General features: G+C 48.0%; 1 protein-coding gene across 4 annotated transcripts in view; it reads left to right on the top strand.

Annotated features, from left to right (window-relative positions):
* SNTG1 (syntrophin gamma 1) overlaps positions 1-17,679 on the top strand; it is a 1,064,578-nt gene that overhangs the window by 373,441 nt on the left and 673,458 nt on the right. The gene's annotated exons all lie outside the window — the stretch shown is intronic.

Here is a 17,679-nt window from a genome sequence, read left to right as displayed (position 1 = left end):
AATTAAATCCCATGCTTATCATTTCTGTTCTTCAAATTAATTTTCCCAAAGACATGAAACATGCAAGACGATTAAACAAAGTTTCACGCAAAACAAATAAAACACAGTTGTGCTGAGTAATTACCCCTCTTATGTAGAAAGCAAGATACAACAGGCTTAATTAATACATTAGTCATGTTCCAACACCAAATCTAAAGCAAGGTTTATCCTGTACAATTATGTGCATTTTTAGCTATTTCGTGTACGCTTTCTCATTCTATAAGATGATGGTTAGAGATGAGCGAATCTGGAAAAAAAATTAATTCAGCAGATTTACACTAGTTTTCATGGGAATTTTAATTCTCAACAAATTTGCTCAATGTGAATAAATTGAATCTTGTTTTTATGTAATGAGGTCTATTGAAAACGCAGAATATAATAAGTAAAGTTTTTATTTATGTTGATTTTTCTTTAAGTGTTCTCACCTTACCTCGGCCTTCAGTTCGCCGTTCATACAGGAGCTTTCCTCCATTTGTAATTTGCCGCACCGCCTTGTGAGAAGCCAGGCCTACTACCTCAGAGGATGTTCAGGTCACGGTGTCTCCGATGGCTCCAGCAAATCCCTAGGTTAGGTGGCAAATTATAAAGAGAAAAATAACAGAGATAGAAGACTATGAGTTGTGGTGATATCGGCCAGGTATAAGGCCTCTGAAGGAAGACAGACACCGAGGATTGTGTAAAAAACGTGAATGAGGAACTTTACTTAAATCTTGTAACCAATCTTTAGTAAATCAAAGTTGCTTTTTCTATTTCCAATAGACAGTCATTTTTTAGCAATAAATAAAGAGATCTCTTACACAGTGGACTAGTTCAAGCGTTTTTCCTATCCCGGCCTTGGGAGGATGCATGTCACTATCAATTGGATTAACTGTGTTTATGAGTACTCTATTGTTGCAGAAATGGGGCGCTCCGAATAGGGTGATAATTACACTCCCCACATATCTCAATGGAGGTCTTTTTTTTTTCCTGCATCACAGCAACTCAACTGCATCTAACCGGTTTTTCTTTTAACTGCCTCCTCAAGCTCCGCCCCCAACAGCCACTCCCTTGCTTTCAAATCAATTGCAATACCAAACCAAGGCAGTAGAGGGCAGTGCAACGCTAAATATTTTACCTCCTCCCAAGGTGGGGAATAGGTGTCACAAATGTAATCACATAGATAATAGAGAACACACATTAGTAGTGGCTTTTTCTGGTCACTACACATTCTACTGGCTTTCTTTGATCTGTCTTCTTAAATCTATCTTCTGTCTTTACACTGCTCTTTGGTGCTTCTGGTGTTCACTAGTGATGAGCAAGCACTACCATGCTCGGGCACTCGAAACGAGAAGTCGGACACTCAGATGGATGCTACTCGAGTAATCGAGTTAAATGAAAGTTAATGGGGGTTTTGAACATTTATCCAGGAAATCTTCCAGAGAAATTCTCAGATACTATAGATACAAGGTTTTGACTGCTTTTAAATACACTTTTTTAAAAAAAACCATAAATATGGCATTTCAATTTTTTTCTCGTTTTGTCATTTACCGATCAAATTAATTTATTTTATATTTTGATAAATATTTTTGAACGTGGCAATACGAAATATATTTATTTATTTATTTGTTTTATTTGTTTTCATTTTAGTGGAGCAAAAGGGGGGTGATTTGAACCTTTGTATTTTTAAAAAAATGTTTTTACTTACAGTCATGGCCAAAAGTTTTGAGAATGCTACAAATATTAATTTTTACAAAGTCTACTGCTTAAGTTTTTCTAATGGCAATTTGCATATACTCCAGAATGTCTTAAAGAGTGATCAGCTTAACAGCAATTACTTGAAAAGTCAATATTGGCTAAGAAAATGAACTTTAACCCCCAAAGCACATTTCAACATCATTGTATTCCTGCCTTAAAAGGAGCAGCTAACATTGTTTTAGTGATTTCTCCATTAACACAGGTGTGGGTGTTGATGAGGACAGGGCTGGTGATCAATCAGTCATGATTAAGTAAGAATGACACCACTGGACACTTTAAAAAGAGGCTTGTGCTTGGTATCATTGTTTCTCTTCAGTTAACCATGGTTATCTCTAAAGAAACACGTGCAGCCATCATTGCTCTGCACAAAAATGGCCTAACAGGGAAGAGTATCGCAGCTACAAAGATTGCACCTCAGTCAACAATCTATCGCATCATCAAGAACTTCAAGGAGAGAGCTTCCATTGTTGCCAAAAAGGCTCCAGGGCACCCAAGAAGCACCAGCAAATGCCAGGACCGTATCTTAAAACTGTTTCAGCTGCGGGATTGGACAACCAGCAGTGCCGAGCTAGCTCAGCAATGGCAGCAGGCTGGTGTGAGTGTTTCTGCACGCACTGTGTGGCGGAGACTACTTGAGCAAGGCCTGGTTTCAAGGAGGGCAGCAAAGAAGCCACTTCTCTCCAGAAAAAACATCAGGGACCGACTGATATTCTGCAAAAGGTACAGGGAGTGGACTGCTGAGGACTGGGGTAAAGTCATTTTCTCAGATGAATCCCCTTTTTGATTGCTTGGGATATCTGGAAAACAGCTTATTAGGAGAAGAAGAGGTGAGCGCTACCACCAGTCTTTTCTCATGCCAACTGTTAAGCATCCTAAAACGATTCATGTGTGGGGTTGCTTCTCAGCCAAGGGAATCGGCTCACTCACAGTCTTGCCTAAAAACACAGCCATGAATAAAGAATGGTACCAGAATGTCCTCCAAGAGCAACTTCTCCCAACTGTCCAAGAGCAGTTTGGCGCCCAACAATGCCTTTTCCAGCATGATGGAGCACCTTGCCATAAAGCAAAGGTGATCACTAAATGGCTTATGGAACAAAACATAGAGATTTTGGGTCCATAGCCTGGAAACTCCCCAGATCTTAATCCCATTGAGAACTTGTGGGCAATCATCAAGAGACGGGTGGACAAACAAAAACCAACAAATTCTGGCAGAATGCAAGCATTGCTTATGCAAGAATGGACAGCTATCAGTCAGGATTTGGTCCAGAAGTTGATTTAGAGCATGCCAGGGAGAATTGCAGAGGTCCTGAAGAATAAGGGTCAACACTGCAAATATTGACTTGCTGCATTAACTCATTCTGTCAATATAACCTTTGGGTACTCATAATATGATTGCAATTATATTTCTGTATGTGATGTAAACATCAGACAAACACAATTAAAAACCAGAGGGCAACAGATCATGTGAAAATATAATTTTGGTGTCATTCTCAAAACGTTTGGCCATGACTGTACCTTTTATTGTATTTACTAGTTCCCTTACAGGACTTGTAGCTGAAATCATCAGAATACTTATGCTACACAGAGCAGAGGATCAGCAGTGCTCTTTATATAAAACTCCTATGAATGGTGGCCATGGGCTGCCATTCACAGAAGGATTGTAATGATGGTCACTGAAGTCACCAGCTGACCCCCCCGGCTGTTATCACAACTCATTAGCGCTCTGTGATCATGTGACAGAGGCACCGATGGGTGGGATCAGAGACACGCTCACTGTCAATGCATGTTAAATACCGCTGTGTCACAATTCCTCTATGCAGAGCATCTTGCTCTCTAGGAGATGCTCTACTGTGTTTTCCTGAGCTATTGAGCTGGCAGGTTGTTTTTCCAGGATAACCTTGATTCATACATCAATCGCAAATTTTAATCTGCCCAATTGGACCATAGAGGATTGGAGTAAGTTAATCTTCTCTGATGACTCTAACTTTCAGCTTTGCCCAACACCTGGTCATCTAATGGTTAGATGGAGACTTGGACAGGCGTACAAGTGACAGTGTCTTGCACCCATTGTGAAATTTGGTGGAGGATCAGTGATGCTCTGGGGATGCTTCAGCAAGGCTGGAATTTGGCATATTAAACTTTGCAATGGATGTATGAATCAAGCCGCATACAAGGTTATCCTGGAAAAACAGTTGCTTCCTTATGCTCAGGCAATGATTCTAAACTCTCAGGACTCTTTTTTCCAGCTGTTTAATGCGCCATGCCACACAGCTAGGTCAATCAATGTGTGTGGATGAAGGACCACAACATCAAATCCCTGTCATGGCCAGCCCAATCTCCAGACCTAAACCCCATTGAAAACCTCTGGAATGTAATCAAGAGGAAGATGGATAGTCACAAGCCATCAAACAAAGAAGAACTACTTAACTTTTTGCACCAGTAGTGGCATAAGGTCACCCAAAAGCAGTGTGAAAGACTGGTGGAAAGCATGCCAAGAGGCATGAAAGCTGTGATTAAAAATCATGGTTATTCCACAAAATATTGATTTCTGAACTATTCCTGAGTTAAAACATTAGTATTGTTGTTTCTAAATCATTATGTACTTGTTTTCTTTAAAGAGAAAAATCTGAAAAACTGAACATTTTGCAGTGATCTCTTAATTTTTGCCAGAGCTATATGTACTAAACAAAATGTACTAATTAAATGTAATAATAAAGTATTTAACTTATAGAAATATAAAAACTATTAATCCTTCTATGTTAGGCATATTGTGAAGCCCCATCTGTCAAACCATAAAATGCTAAAATCCAGTAACTGGGTAAGGCCTTCTTCACATGTCCATGTCTCCACTACGTGTTTGGTCTGTTTCCTCAGGTGCCGGAGACACGGGCACACATAGACCCATTAAAATGAATTGGTCTGTGCACACGTGCATGTTTTGCCATGGACCGTGTGTACGCGTGGAGCATATATGTGTACGCGTGGAGCATATATGTGCCCGTGTGCTCCACACGTAGACATATCCATATTTTTACGGCATCACGCGTGCCACACGGACTGCACACGGACCGCTCAGATGTCATCCTTGTGACACGCACCGGAGAAAACATACGTGCCTGTGAAAAAAAAAATAATTTCTATACTCACCTTGCTTCCGACCCCCACTCATTACACTCATTGCATATTCACTACACTGCGGGCCGGAAGCAGCAGCAGCGGGGAGTCGGCAGGATTGGAGACCGTAGATCAGCACTACAGATGAGTAGAAAGTGTTATCACGGATAACAGACGGAGAACACACGTGTGCCATAAACACGGCACACGGAAAAATAATATGCACCTTTGACACGTCCGTGAAAAACGTGCGTGATATCACGGACGTGTGAAAAAGGCCTAAAACTGCTTATGACAAAAGTGCAGTTCTTTATGACATTTCCTTTGACGGGACCTGTATTGAAACAACCAAATCCATGTTTTTTAGCATGTATAGTTGTTACTCACCTGCTGTATTAAAATAAAAAAAAAAAAAAAGAAATGAGTCAATTAGTTTAATATATAAATTGATCATTTATCAAGCTATTAAGGAATTTTCAGATACAACATTGATGAAATATTTGTAGGTAATATATTGCGCTCCCCATTCCCCATTTTTTTTTACTCTTTTTTTGTTGTATTTTTTTTTTAGACCTTAACGCAATTTGTGTTTTATTAAAATGTTGTTGAAAAACAAACATAACAAACATTTTTTTAAGTGCTTAAATATCTATTAAAGAGGCCTGAAGTCATTTTCCAAGAAGGTGTTTTTTGAATTGTCAGTAGGAATCTAATTAGGATGTTGATACTCTGTCTTGAATTTTCTTAATCTTATATTTAGTTTCGTGTTTGTGTAATTTACTTAAACATCTTTAACATTTGCTATTTGCAAACAGTTTATAAGTTAATTGAAGCATATAGGGCTTTCCTGTTAATCTATGATATCTACTCAATCACAGGTCAATCAGTTTTGTGTCTGCTCATTGCATAGGTGACATCTTTAGATTTCACAAGGGACAGGGAAGAGCAAATCATTTGACATTAGGTAAGGATGTGTAAATTGTAGTTGAGTCCCTGGAGATTGGACGAAAAGCAAGAACAAGAAAACAAATAATCAGTCTGTGAGGTAAATCCGGAGATATGACGATAAATCATGATATTCAAGTATGTCAGGAAGCCCTCTCCTGGTGTCACCCCCCCTTTCCTTCACACAACTGGTTTAGCAACAAATCCCATGGCCATCTCCTGTGATATGGAGATGAGGTGGTGTGGGAACAATGGACACAGGATGACTCCCTGCCGTCACCCTGTAACAAGAGTTGTATCTCATTAGCAAGGCTATGGAACTAGCTAGACAGAACGACTCCAGTAAAAAATGGTTCATATCTCGCAAGCCATATTTCCGATAAATACGGCAACCATAAAAATGGTGTCTCCGCATGCGGACGATGCCGGCACACCCTTTTTATGGGAGCAGGACATTGGGAAATGCCCCAGGCGTGATATCAGCCAATGGGGAACTGGCAGGCAGGTCATGAGTCCCCTCGTTCTGTAGCTAAATTCATAACTGTCACAATGAGAGCATTGGCGTCCGCCTACGACGCTCCCAGGCAAAGTTATGGCCAATATTCCATGTTGTGGATTGTCCATAACTCAAGCCAGGGGTGGAGCAGTGCTCCCTCTGAGGTCACTAAGGTAGGAGGGGACCTGGATTTGCCCAGGTTGATAACCCTACTTCGGCCATTTTCCAGGGTTCTTTTCGCTGGGGGCACGTGTAGGAAACATCTGTGGGAAGGATCCTAGAAACCTGGGTACAGCGCCCCCCTGTGGCCAGACGCAACAAGGTAACTGCTGGAACTGTGTATGCCTGTTTGTAACCCATGCTTTGATTGTAACTGTACTCTGACATATGTATATTCTGTAGATTCCCTATTGTATATATTGTAGTTTCTAGTGTGCTTTAGGCTGATTAAATTATATAATTAATCTTGGGCTGTTCTGTTATCTCGATCTTGAATCCCACGTCTGTGTGTTCGGCTAATAGTTACCGTAAATCGGTTGGTGGCAGCGAATTGTGCCAAGGATTATTGTGGGGAGGCCGGTGAGATTCAGGGAGATTTTATATATTCCGCCCGCGGAGGTCGGGGGAATATATACCTTACTCTCACCGGGGACCCTTCAATAATCGGCATAAGTAGTATAGCGGCCTCCTTGCTTATGGTCGGGCAATTCCATAATTGGCCTGACTATAAGAGGGGCGCTAGAGAGCGCGTCACGTGCTCTGTCTGTCGGTCGGGAGGTATAAAGGAGGGGTGACCCCCACTTGTTACCCCCCGATTGTGACGTACTGGTAGCCAGCGCGGGGGATTTCTGAGTGACCCCCCCGGTGGTTTGTGACATATTGGTGGCAGCGGTGGGATTTCTGAGTGACCCCCCCGGTGGTTTGTGACATATTGGTGGCATAGCGGTGGGATCGAGATAATAGTGTGTGTGAGTGTGAGACCCATACTCCCAGACACTAAAGACTGCCTGCAGCAGCTGTGGCTGCTGGGGTCTTCAGACTAGCTCAACACTAGAGTGTCAGAGTGCAGATACTGTAAGGTGTGTGGAGGCATCAGGTGTCAGTTCTGTGTCAGTGACCAAAAGTCTGCAAGAATGGCTGATGGCACCAGGAGCAGAGCTATGCAACTGGCCAATGCTAAGGCAGGAGCCGAAGAGAGGGAGGACGGTGCTGTGGACAGCAATGAGGAGGTTGCCCACGAGTCCTCCAGGAGCTCGACGCCAGAAAACCGTTCTGCCGAGGACATTGCGCAACCTGGCACTGCTGGACAAGATGAGGAGGAGCTCACCCAAGGTTCCTCAACGAGCCAGATGCCTGCCCTCCGCTCTGAAAGGGACAGTGAATCGCCTAGCTCTGCAGCGTGCCGCAGATCACCACGTGCCATTCCACCGAGCCTGGGAGGCTCGGATAGCCTTCTTCAAATGGCTATGGCCCTTCTCCAGGCTGGAGACCAGAAGGGCTACAAGGAACTCCTGGCAGAGCGCAGGGCAGAGCGGCAGGCAGCGCGTGACGCTGAGGCTGCGGAGCGGCACGCAGAGCGTGAGGCTGCGGAGCGAGAGCGGCAGGCAGCGCGTGAAGAGCGAGAGCGACAGGCAGACCGTGACTACCAGCTGCAGCTATCTCAGCTCCGGCCCTCATCAGCCACATGTGACCTTCGAGACACCAAACTTCCAAAGGTCCGTGTTGAGGACTTCCCAGTGCTGGAGAAGGATGGAGACTTGGACTCTTTCTTGACTGCTTTTGAACGGACTTGCTTGCAGCACCATCTGGACAAGGACCAGTGGGCCAAATACCTGACCCCCCGTTTAAGGGGTAAGGCCCTGGATATCCTTGGGGACTTGCCTGCTGAGGCAGATCAGGGCTACGACACCATCAAGCGGGCCCTGATCCAACAGTACAACCTCACTCCAGAGTCCTACCGCAAGAAGTTCCGGAGCCTACAGAAGGGACAAAAGGACTCCTGGGCTGACCACCGGCGGGCACTTGCCCGAGCTGCCGACCACTGGACCCAAGGCCTGCAGCTTTCCACCGGACCGGAGATCCTGGACTTGTTCATCACGGAGCAACTCTTGTGGAACTGCCCTGAGGATCTCCGCCAGTTCATCCGAGACCAGAAGCCAAAGGGGTCCACGGCTACAGCTGCCCTTGCCGATGACTACACCAACAACCGGGCCCCTGAGGCCAGGAGAGCGGCCACCAGCAGCACCTGGAGAGGGGGTAAGATGAATTCTGCGACTGCCCCACCTGCCCCTAGACTGCAGGGGGTGTCCCCCTCAACTCCCCTCTCCAGGCCCGTGGCGGAACCAAGACGGTGCCACCAGTGCAACCTACCTGGACACTTCAAGGCCATGTGCCCTCAGCGTCCCAAGGCCCCGGCTCCGTCCCCGTCCCAAGGGCCGCCCAAGGTGTATTGTGTGGGTGGGGGTGGTGGTAGGTCCCTGGACAGCTTCCAACCTGTCACCGTCGGCCGGTCTGTGACCATAGGACTGCGAGACAGCGCCTCGGAGGTGACTCTGGTGCGGCCTGAGATGGTGTCCCCCCAAGACTTGATCCCTGGAAAAACCCTCGCTGTCTCCGGGATTGGAGGCATTGACCCGGCGCTGCCTGTTGCTGACATTTATGTGGACTGGGGCGCAGGGCGAGGGGTGAGGGAGGTGGGGGTAACTGATCGGATCCCCGCAAACGTGCTACTTGGGACAGATTTGGGGCAGATAACCTCCCAGTTTGGGCCCCAACCAAGGGCTGAACCTTCAGCCAGTACTGACATGCCTCCGGACAATGTTAATGTGTTATCTATGAATGATGTAAGGGAGGAGGGAGTGAACTCTGATATTTCTGCTTGCATAGACACCATAGACACACACTCAGCTGCAGCTGTGACAGGGGAGGGGGTCAGAGAAAGGTGTGACAATGCCTCTACAAGTAACCAGCCTGTGAGCTGGGATCTGTTGCCCTCTGCAGGGATAAGCAGAGAGCAGGGTGCTGCAGGGGGAGGACCAGTGTGTGGGGTGGGGGCTACCACAGCAAATGTGGGGTCCCCAGAGATTTCACAGCGGGGTTCTGTTGCTGCAGGAGGGGAACAGGCAGGTGAGATTGGGGCCGGTCCAGGAGCGGAAGTGCTCCCAGGTAAGATCTCGGTGCATGGTTCCCCCACAACCGGGGTGTCAGGAAGCCAGGTAGGTCTGCCTGAACCGGCGACTTGGTCAGGAACGGAGGAGGAGCAGGCACGACCCACGGTCGCAGCGGCTGTGGCCGCTGTCACCCGCAGTGGGAGTGCTGGAAGCCAAGGGGCCTCCCGGAGGTCCGATAGCTCTTCCCCTTCTGACCAAGTGGCAGCCGAGTCAGGTGGAGGCCAGGACACAGGTCCCGGGGTACTGACTGAAGATGTGACAGTCTCGTCGATTCTGGCCACATCTAGTCAGGGGTTTCAGGCAGCGTTAGAAGCTGACGACAGCCTGAAAGCTCTTAAGGAGCAGGCGGCACAGCCTCCCTCGGACTCGGACCCGGAGCGAGTGGTCTGGGACCAAGGACGGCTGTACCGGGCCATGGTCCAGCAGGGTTCACCGGAGGCGTGGCCCAGGGACCGACAGTTGGTGGTACCCTATCCGTTCCGGACGGAGTTGTTGCGGATCGCACATGAGATTCCGATGGCCGGACACCTAGGGATCGCTAAGACCAAGGCCAGGTTAAACCAGCATTTCTACTGGCCAAAAATGGGGGCCGATGTGGCTGCCTACTGCCGTTCGTGTGAAACCTGTCAGAGAGTGGGGAAGGCGGGGCCACGCCCCAAAGCCCCACTAGTATCTCTGCCAATCATCGATGAGCCTTTCAGGAGGGTGGCTGTGGATCTGGTCGGCCCGCTGGCCATCCCCAGCAGCTCCGGGAAACGCTTCCTACTGACGGTAGTGGACTATGCCACCCGGTACCCAGAAGCAGTGGCCTTGTCGTCCATTCGGGCTGACAAGGTGGCCACCGCATTGCTGGAGATTTTCTCCCGAGTGGGTTTTCCCCAGGAAATGCTCACTGACCGGGGGACCCAATTCATGTCCCAGCTGATGGAGGCCCTCTGTAAGCAAGTCCAGGTGCGACATCTGGTGGCCAGCCCGTACCATCCACAGACTAATGGCCTGTGCGAGCGGTTCAATGGCCCCTTAAAGCAGATGCTTAAGATGTTGGTCGACTCCCATGGGCGTGACTGGGAGCGGTATCTCCCACACCTGTTATTTGCTTACCGGGAGGTTCCACAGGCCTCAACAGGATTCTCACCGTTTGAGCTCCTGTACGGGCGACGTGTGCGGGGCCCCCTGGCTCTGGTGAAAGAGGCTTGGGAAGGGGATTTGGCCACCCCTGGAGTGTCGGTTATCGAGTATGTCATGCGCTTCCGGGACAAAATGCAGGCCTTGACGCAACTGGTACACGACAATATGGCTCAAGCCCAGGCCGATCAGAAGCGTTGGTACGACCAGAACGCTTGTAGAGGACCTACGAAGTGGGTCAAAAGGTGTGGGTACTGGTCCCCGTACCACAGGACAAGCTTCAGGCAGCCTGGGAAGGCCCATACCTCGTGTACCAGCAGCTCAACCCTGTAACGTACCTGGTCACCCTGGACCCTGCCCGTGGAAGGCGGAAGCCCTTCCATGTGAACATGATGAAGGCACATCATGAGCGGGAGGCATGTGCGCTCCCCGTGTGCAACCTGCCCGAGGAGGGAGAAGCGGAAACCCTCTTGGATATGCTAGCCCAGGTTAGGGCAGGCGGATCCATTGAGGATGTGGAGGTTGGCCACCAGCTCTTGGAAGACCAACGGTCCCAGCTGTGGGCCACCCTACACCCCTTCCGGGGGTTGTTTACCAACCAGCCCGGAAGGACTGACTTGGCTGTCCATCACGTGGACACTGGGGATCATCCCCCGATCCGGCGTTCAGCATATCGGGTCTCCCTGGAGGTGCAGCAACACATGCGCCAGGAGATTGACGAGATGCTGAAGCTGGGGGTGATCCAGGCATCCAACAGCGCTTGGGCCTCGCCTGTAGTCCTCGTCCCTAAGAAGGACCGAACCACTCGGTTCTGCGTGGACTACAGGGGGCTCAATGCTGTCACGGTCGCCGATGCGTACCCAATGCCACGCATCGATGACCTGCTCGATCAGTTGGCCGGGGCTCAGTACCTGACCATCATGGACCTGAGCCGGGGATATTGGCAGATCCCCCTGACTCGCAAGGCCAGGGAACGCTCTGCCTTTATTACCCCATTTGGACTGTACGAGTCCACGGTGATGCCATTCGGGATGAGGAATGCCCCTGCCACTTTCCAGCGGATGGTCAACACCCTGCTCAAGGGACTTGAAGGGTACGCGGCCGCGTACCTGGATGACATTGCCGTCTTCAGTCCCACCTGGGAGGACCACCTAGAGCATCTAGCACAGGTGCTCAGGCGGATCCACCGGGCAGGTTTGACCATCAAGCCGGGAAAGTGTCAGCTGGCCATGAGCGAGGTCCAGTACCTCGGTCACCGGGTAGGTGGGAGAACACTGAAGCCCGAGCCTGAGAAAGTGGAAGCCATCGCATCCTGGCCCACCCCCAGGACCAAGAAGCAGGTGATGTCCTTCTTGGGGACCGCTGGGTACTATAGGAGGTTTGTTCCATGCTATAGTAGCCTGGCAAAGCCCTTGACGGACCTCACCAAGAAGAAGCTGCCCTCTGCAGTCGATTGGACAATGGACTGCGAGACAGCCTTCCGGGCCCTAAAGGACGCCCTGTCCAGCCCGCCCGTGCTACAGGCAGCCGACTTCACGCGGCCGTTTGTAGTACAGACCGACGCCAGTGACTTCGGCCTCGGTGCGGTGCTCAGCCAGGTGGACTCTGCGAGCCAAGAGCACCCAGTCTTGTACCTGAGCAGGAAGCTGTTACCAAGGGAAGTTGCCTATTCCACGATGGAGAAGGAGTGCCTGGCCATAGTGTGGGCCCTGCAGCGTCTGCAACCCTATCTATACGGGCGCCACTTCATCGTGGAGACGGACCACAATCCCCTCAGCTGGTTGCACACCGTCTCTGGGACGAATGGGCGATTGTTGCGATGGAGCCTTGCGCTCCAGCAATACAACTTCACCATTCGCCACAAAAGGGGCCGTGACCACGGTAACGCAGACGGGCTGTCCCGACAAGGAGAGGTCGCGGACGGGCGCACGGGGGAACACCGGAGTGTGCTGCCCCCTAGCGCCCTCAAAAGGGGGGAGGTGTGAGGTAAATCCGGAGATATGACGATAAATCATGATATTCAAGTATGTCAGGAAGCCCTCTCCTGGTGTCACCCCCCCTTTCCTTCACACAACTGGTTTAGCAACAAATCCCATGGCCATCTCCTGTGATATGGAGATGAGGTGGTGTGGGAACAATGGACACAGGATGACTCCCTGCCGTCACCCTGTAACAAGAGTTGTATCTCATTAGCAAGGCTATGGAACTAGCTAGACAGAACGACTCCAGTAAAAAATGGTTCATATCTCGCAAGCCATATTTCCGATAAATACGGCAACCATAAAAATGGTGTCTCCGCATGCGGACGATGCCGGCACACCCTTTTTATGGGAGCAGGACATTGGGAAATGCCCCAGGCGTGATATCAGCCAATGGGGAACTGGCAGGCAGGTCATGAGTCCCCTCGTTCTGTAGCTAAATTCATAACTGTCACAATGAGAGCATTGGCGTCCGCCTACGACGCTCCCAGGCAAAGTTATGGCCCATATTCCATGTTGTGGATTGTCCATAACTCAAGCCAGGGGTGGAGCAGTGCTCCCTCTGAGGTCACTAATTTAGGAGGGGACCTGGATTTGCCCAGGTTGATAACCCTACTTCGGCCATTTTCCAGGGTTCTTTTCGCTGGGGGCACGTGTAGGAAACATCTGTGGGAAGGATCCTAGAAACCTGGGTACAGCGCCCCCCTGTGGCCAGACGCAACAAGGTAACTGCTGGAACTGTGTATGCCTGTTTGTAACCCATGCTTTGATTGTAACTGTACTCTGACATATGTATATTCTGTAGATTCCCTATTGTATATATTGTAGTTTCTAGTGTGCTTTAGGCTGATTAAATTATATAATTAATCTTGGGCTGTTCTGTTATCTCGATCTTGAATCCCACGTCTGTGTGTTCGGCTAATAGTTACCGTAAATCGGTTGGTGGCAGCGAATTGTGCCAAGGATTATTGTGGGGAGGCCGGTGAGATTCGGGGAGATTTTATATATTCCGCCCGCAGAGGTCGGGGGAATATATACCTTACTCTCACCGGGGACCCTTCAATAATCGGCATAAGTAGTATAGCGGCCTCCTTGCTTATGGTCGGGCAATTCCATAATTGGCCTGACTATAAGAGGGGCGCTAGAGAGCGCGTCACGTGCTCTGTCTGTCGGTCGGGAGGTATAAAGGAGGGGTGACCCCCACTTGTTACCCCCCGATTGTGACGTACTGGTAGCCAGCGCGGGGGATTTCTGAGTGACCCCCCCGGTGGTTTGTGACATATTGGTGGCAGCGGTGGGATTTCTGAGTGACCCCCCCGGTGGTTTGTGACAGTCTATCAACAGAATGAAAAACAAATATTGACATAGAGAGAGTGTAAGCGAGAGGAACATATACATATAATGCAGCGTACAAGTTCTGATGTGGAAACAACCTGCGTTATTCACAGAGTAAGAAAAATGGAAGTAGTTACAAATTGATATGGGCAAATACCCAAATATCCGGGATCGGATTCTTTGTGACGTATAATTTCTATTATTTTTGTATTCGTACCGAATAACGAACCTAATGCAAGTAAAGCCTGTAGCTGTCTGCTTTATGTGCTCCGGGTATCAAAATGCGGGGGATCTAATGCCAATTTTTCAAATTATTTATTTTTGCACTCCACTGTTGGGACCCAGACAGCTATTGCGAGGGCAACCAATCACAGACGCTGAAACAGAAGGTGTGCAGGGGAAGCAGGGAATATTCATTATCTTTAATGATCAGACCATGAAGCAGTGTGAGAGCTACAAGAAACTAAGTAAGTATTATTCTCCTGCTTTAAAGAGGTGGTTCTCTACTCTGCAATAGTGGCCACATCTCTGTAAAACTGATAGGTAAGGCTTTTTCTAAATACCTTGTTCAGCCAATTCTGCCTCTGAGCGACACTATTGCAGTCCACTCATCTCCATGAAGTGATCCCCGGGTTTCGTATCCTTTGAGATCCGGTGATGTCATGTCAAGTTCTAGTTAACCCGACATTACCGAGTCCGCCTCAGTCTTCCTGAGTGACCAGGCTGTAAGAGGCGTTTCACCACTCGTCACAGCCCAGCATTGCTCCTGCTATGCAGTAGAGAGCGCAAGAAGTGCTGGGCTGTGATGAGCGGTGAAACGTCGCCCACAACCAAGAATTGCCTGAACAAGATATTTAGAAAAAGCCTTCCCTATCTGTTTTATAGGGATGTGGCCACTATTGCAGAGTAGTGAACTACCCCTTTAATGACCGCAAGTCTTTTTTTCACTGCGCCTTTAAAAGTAAATTTTCCGGCAAGAAAGCTTTGATGAATTTGGTTCTTAGTCTTTTCTGATCAGGCACACCGTACTGTCATTGTGTGTAAGTCCAAAGAAATAACTGAAATTTCCTCCATGGTAGCCAATATAGAATTCATTGCCTATGCCCGTGCTGTACAATCAAGGCCACTTGATTGTTGGCACCCTTGAAATTGTTCCAGAAAAGGAAGGATTTATACCAGAAAATCATTGCAGTCACACATGTTTTGTTATAAACATGTTTAGTTCCTTTGTTTGTATTTGAACAACACAAAAAAGAACAGAAAAGGAAAAAAGACAATTGGGCATAATTAAACACATAACCCCAAAAATTGCCTGGACAAAATTATTGGCACCTTTTTACAAATGTGAGTAAACAACTTTGCTTCAAGAATGTGATGCTTGTTCAAACTTACCAGTGGCGAGTAACAGATGTGGGCAATATGTAATTCACACTTGAATCCAGGTAAAGGAAAAGTTGACTCAATCTTTGCATTGTGTGTCTGTGTGTGCCACACTAAGCATGGGGAGCAATAAGAGGAGAAGAAAACTGTCTGAGGACTTAAAAATAAAGATGAGCTGACCCATTGCAGTCAATTTGTAAATTAAGATTGATTTGGGACCCAAGTTTGACTTGAACCCCTAATAAAAGTGACTAATTGGGCAGTTCTTGTCCCTACCCACATGCAACCAGACATAAACAGATCACTTCTGGCTGTGGGTGGGGTTTTTCCTTTTTTTTGTGCAAACATTCGATCATACTGTTGTTACCCCCAGTGTGAGTTGTTCAAACACTGCAAGCAGCTCGCACTGGGATGAGCACCAAGAATACCCAAGCATAGTGATGCTTGTGAGAGTGGTATTCATATGTACAGCATGCAAAGTCCAAATCCAATCTCTGTTTTTTCTGTAAAGTCTGTGTTTAGTATGAACAACGAACACTGAACCTCAGATTTTCTCATCTCTACTTAAGAACCAAAATTGATGAAAAATATCAACAATCTCAAAGTTACAAGTCCATCTCCAGAGATCGTCATGTTAATTTCTCCATGGTTCTCAAAATAATCAAGAAGTTTATGTGGCACCCCTGACCCAGTCAGGCACCACTAAGTACTGCACTCATGCTGGGACAGTACTTGCAGGTAATCCTAAAGGCCAGAATGAGGTGTGTACGCACAGACACATAGCAACCAGGTCTCCCACACCTTTAGAGAGGACCCTTGGGTAGTCTCCAGAGGGGGGCTAGCCTTCAATTCTTTTCAAGAGGTGTAGCGGAGGGGCTGGGAGCTAAAGTGGAGAGGCTGTCAGGAAAGGAGTGGAGTGAGCCAGTCTGGTAGTAGTGAGTGGCGGTTGCTAAGGGATACATGCGCTCACACTAGTCAGACCCTGCGCGGTGTAGTGACAGTTGGCGGGGGAGAATGGTCACGAAGGAGTCAGAAGAAGAGGTGATCCTGGTGACTAGGTACGTATGGGGTACAGATCCATAGAGCAGACTCTAGTGTAACTATCTGCTAAACCTGCCGGTGAGGGGAACTACAAGTACCTCACCAACCTCACAGAGTCCGAGCCTCAGCAGCAATGCAGGGACCCATAAGGAGACGGAGCAAGAAGCCACCTCACCTGGTCCATGCTGCCAGCAAATGGTCTAAAAAAGGGAGAAAAGGCAGTGGCGACTCCCTGGATAGACCCCCAAGGTACTTCAGGTCAGGGGGTTATCCGAACACAGAAGTGCTAGGAAGGCGAACTAACCTGTTACCCTCAGACTGGCCTGAAGGAGCTCCTGCTTCTTACCTGGTTAATCACAGCATCGCCCGGGTCAGCTCACAACAACACCAAAGTGAGTAAAAACGAGTTGAAAGACTTTCTGGACTGAGACTGAATTATTCCGGGACCTGCTACCCTACACACCTGAGCCCCTGGGGCCTGCCTCACTCACGGGAGGCCACACCATCTGACTGCAGATCCCATCAGCCCCAGATGCTCATAAAATCTGCAGTGGTGGTCACCCATATCCCTGACCGCAAGCCATGAGTGGCGTCACGACACATGCAAAATCTGACATACCTGTTTGCTATTTTAAAAGAAGACCCTGTGGCATCCCTGAAGCTGGATTGATGTCCCTGGGGTGACACATTTACAACCCATTTCACTTTAGCTTCCCTGGATGTGGACGCAGAGAAAAAATTATGTACGTTTGCAACATAGGATAGTCCAGATGGTGGATATACAGTTAGAAATCAAGTTTTCCAAAAATTCAAGCTGTCCTGCATTCTCAGTGTGCATCAGTGTCGACATTGAATGAAATGAAACGCTGTGGCAGGCGATGCAGGAGGACCGCACTGGTGACACAGAGAAATTGAATGTTAGACTGAAGTTTGCCAAAATCTACTTGAATAAGCCAAAAAATCTTCTGGGGAAAATGCTTTGTGGACAAATGAGACCAAGGTTGAGCTTTTTGCTAAAGAACAAAATTCTACTGTTTACTGAAAATGGAATGAGCCCTACAAAGAAAAGAGCACAGTACCTAAAATAAAATATAGTATAGGTTAAAAGATATTTTGGGATTGCTGTGCTGCCATTGGCACTGGGTGCCTTGACTGTGTGCAGGAGATCATGAGATCTGAAGATTACAAAAGGGGTTTGGGTCATAATGTTGTGCCCAGTGTCAGAAAATTAGGTTTGCTTCCTAAGTCATTTATCTTCCAGCAGGACAATGAACCCAAATATACTTCAATATGAACCCAGAAATGGATGGAAACAAAGTGC

This window comes from Anomaloglossus baeobatrachus, chromosome 6, assembly GCF_048569485.1.
Source record: "Anomaloglossus baeobatrachus isolate aAnoBae1 chromosome 6, aAnoBae1.hap1, whole genome shotgun sequence".
Classification (NCBI taxonomy): domain Eukaryota; kingdom Metazoa; phylum Chordata; class Amphibia; order Anura; family Aromobatidae; genus Anomaloglossus; species Anomaloglossus baeobatrachus.
This window is presented reverse-complemented; position numbering and strand designations above follow the sequence as displayed.